The sequence below is a fragment of the Urocitellus parryii genome, unplaced genomic scaffold (assembly GCF_045843805.1).
Source record: "Urocitellus parryii isolate mUroPar1 unplaced genomic scaffold, mUroPar1.hap1 Scaffold_35, whole genome shotgun sequence".
In the NCBI taxonomy this organism is placed as follows: Eukaryota; Metazoa; Chordata; class Mammalia; order Rodentia; family Sciuridae; genus Urocitellus; species Urocitellus parryii.
Window position 1 is genome coordinate 2,667,335 of NW_027553167.1, and position 4,078 is coordinate 2,671,412.

Genomic DNA, 4,078 nt, shown 5'->3' on the forward strand with positions numbered 1-4,078 from the left:
CAACCCCCATCCTTTTTGTTGATTTTTTCCTCCACAGGGATAGAACCCAAGGGCATGTAACTACCGAGCCCCACCCCCAGCCTATATTTGTATTTTATTTAGACACAAGGTCTCCATGAGGTATTCAGGGCCTTGATAAGTTTCTGAAGCTCTCTTTGAACTTGAAATCTTCCTGTCTCAGCTTCCCAAGCAATTGGAGTAACAGGTGTGCACCCCAGAGTGTGTGCTTGTGTGTGTGTGTGTGTGTGTGTGTGTGTGTATGTGTATGTGTGTGTATGTGTGTGTGTGTGTATGTGTGTGTAAGATTTGATTGAACTGAGCCACAAACCTGCCCCCACCACATACATAACAAAACATTACAGAGAAATTTTGTATTCCATACACTCCATAACCAGATCAGCCCCTTATTTCTCTCACTCCCAGCTTCCCCCTCCAGGTCACCACCATCTGGAATCTGTTTATCTATAGCATCCATCAGTGTTTTTACTACTAATTTGTATCCACAAAGAAGTCCTAGTATTTTTGAATGCCTTAAACCTTCCTAAACTAGTGAATCTTCTGCAACCTGCTTTGGCTACTCAATTTATGTTCCTTAGATCCATCCACATGGATGAATACATGTAGCAATAGTACATTCATTTTAACTCCTGCAAGGTGTTTCACTGTATAAAGAAAGCACCTTGTATTTGCCCTGATCATGGTGATAAACTGGGAAGGTTTGTTTCTATTTTCCTTAGTTGTTACAAAAGATGCTACAATGTATATTCCTATACTGGGTTCATAGCCTGCACCTGGGAGCAAAGAGGAGGCTGGTCCAAGAGCAGTATGTGAACCTCATGTTTGGTGTCAAGGAAAAATATACACATTAAAAGGTAAAAGACAGGTAAAATTAAGGTTCAGAATGCATTTTATTTAATCCAATGTATCCAAATTATCATCATGTTGACATGAAATCAACACAGGGAAAAATACTGGAGATATTCCAACTATTTTTAGTATTGATCCTTTGAAATCTTTTGTATAGTTTATGCTTATTTCATTGCCAGCTTTTCTTTTTCTTTTTGTTTTCTGCCATTTCACTTTCAGATTTTAATCAGAAATAACTGGCCTTGGATTGTGGTTTAGCTCAGTGTCAGAGCACTTACCTAACATGTTCAAGGCCCTGGGTTCTATCCCCAGCCCAACCCAAACAAATACCACAAGAATTATTTTTCTACTCAATTTTCATACTATTTATAGGTTAAAAATATTCACCAACCCAAGTTGTCCCAAACAAATAAAGCTTTTCTGATAAAGACCAGGTATCAATTTCTAAATTTCAATTAATGTAAATTAAATAAACTGTGGATTATTTTGGGAGTGGGATGAGGTGCAATTCTGAGGATGGCACCCAGGGCCTTGTGCATGTGAAACAATTGCTCTACTACTGAGCTGCCTCCCAAACAAACAGAAAGTTTTGAAGTTCATTCCTCAATTGTGCACTATCTACATTTCAAGTGACCAAGAGTTCCATGTAGTGAAACCTATAAATCCATCATTCACTAGCTCAAGTACCCCCATGTTTTCCTCAACGTGGTGCTGTCCATCGTGAGCTCATGCTTGATCTCCAAATTACCCTCAGCATTTGCTATTGTCAAACTTACTCATTTTTGCCAATCTGATGGGTATGAAATTGGCTTACTTTGCTTAAATTGCTTTTCACTGATAATTCACAAAATGTTTAGCTTTTGCAGAAATCCTACTTGTAACCTTGGCATGTGTCCTGTGGGGTTATTTATATTATTCTTGTTACTTTATAGAATCTATATATTCTACATTCTATTCCTTTATGGATTAAATGAAGTGGAAATGATTTCTTCCTACTCTGAGTCATCTTTTCTCTTGGTATATGAACACTTTTTGGTAAATAAAAGTTTTTACTATTAATGCAATAAAATATATCAATGTTTTTGGAGGAGGTCACTCAGTGTTAGTGATAATTAGCATGCACAAGACCCTGGGTTCCATCCCCAGCACTACAAAAAAAAAAAAAAGAAAGAAAGCAATCCCATGCAACTTCCCTACCTACTGTAACATCACAACTCCTGTATTTAAATGACTTTTGAAAGTAGTTGAAAGGACATTCAGTTTTGTTTTGAGAGAGTGCTTCACTATGTAGCCCAGGTTGAATGCAATCTTGCGATCCTCCTGCCTCAGCCTCCTGAGTAGTGCGGATGACAAGCATGTATAGTGGTGCTCAGCTACATACATGTTTAATTTAAGAGTGATATTCTCTGGTGGCAGTGCCAGCTGGGGCCAGGCATCCTTGGTGGGATGCAGAAGTGGCTTGGAGCAGTGTGATTCACACATTGCCTTGTCCTCCTAGGGCACTGCTGCTGGCAGACGATTCCTTGGATTGTGAAACCACATCCTATTTGAGGTTCCTCTTTCTTAGAATGGCAAAGCCAAAGATTCCTTCATTATTCAAAACCTGGGGGACTATCAGGAATCCTGGAGAATCTGTCTACTATGCCAAATGTTCCTTGGCTAAGTGGGGAAGTCAGTGGGACACACTGGGTCACCTAATCTGGTGAGGCCATGATGAGAACACAAGGGAAGACCTACCAGGAGCTCTGAACAAAAGGCCTGGGTTCTGAGAAAATGCACTCCTGCTCCCCTGCCCTCAGCACCCTAAAAGTGAAGTCTTCAACCATATTTCCCCAGCTAGGTGGCAGGGAAATAATTCCACAGAAAGTGAAAAAGTGGAAGACCCATGAAGGCTTGTGCAGGATAGAGAGTGAACAGGAGACAGTACAGGAGAAAGCCAGATCTCCTTCCCACTCTCTGTTCCCAGGACTCAGAGTTCATCAGCCAAAAAGCCTCAACCCTCTGCTCTGGACAAAGCCCAGGCCCATCACTCGGTCTCTCTCACAGATGTCAGCAAATTCAGGGACTTTAGAACTGTCCAAGAATGAAAACTGATATAACCAACTTGGAAAACTCTCTGGCAGAATCTATGAAAGGTGAACACACCTGTGCCCTGCACCAACACATCCACTCCTCAACAGATGGGCCCAGAGACACGTGAGAGTGACTGTGACATCACTGCTTGGGACAGGCTGACAAACTCACATCAGCAGTAGGGTGGGGAAGTAAACTGCGGTTATTCTTTCCAAGTATAATGTTATATCACAGGGAGGATGAATAATCTGCAAAGGCACACACAATGCCAAATGTAAATGAATCTCACAGACATAAGGGTGAACAAAAGGATCCTGGAACCAAAACCAGGTGCTCATGATTTCAACCACATGGAGAATGACAAGGGAGAACAGCTCATCTATCTTTGCAGCAGAGTTACCCCAGCCTGAGGGCCTGAGGGGTTTCTGGGTGTTGAAATCATTTTGGTTTTCTATCTGGAGACTTTTCACAGTGCCTCACATATTGGTCCACATGGTTCAGATGGGCTGACTTCACTCTTAGCCACTAAGATGGCATGAGACACAGGCCCAGCCAAACAGAAGTAAGAGTTTTCCCTCAACTGTGGGTCAGATGGGACACAGGAATGGAACTCAGGCCCAACCCATCCCTGGATGTCACCTCCCTGGCTCCAATAATCCCAGGAAGGGCATGTGAATATCAAGTCCATTGACTAGGTTTCAATGTCCAAACTTCCTTCTGGAGTAGCAGAAAAGATATACTATTGACATGAAGCTTCTAGGAACTGTCCACTGCCCTTAGGGGCAGAAACTGAGAAGAGACCAACATAGGAAAGCAGAACTCCAAATGGAAATGGAGAACACAAGCATGGGCACGAGGATGTCACTGAGTCCCTGGACCTGGCCATGTCTGTAGCTTGTCCCTTCTTCCTTTCCCATCTCACTCTCTCTTCTCTCCAGAGAAGTTTCAGTTGGGTTTTCTGCCACTTGCTGTATCTCTCCATGAGTGAAGCCACATTTTCTTTTTGGAAGTTTCTAGTGTCTAGAAAGTCCTTTGCTTGGAAGGTGCCCTGTCTCTGTGAGCCAACCTGTGTCCTCTGTACTGCCATCTAGAGGCAACCAGGCAGTCCGCCTGACCACTGTCACTGATGGAAGACCCC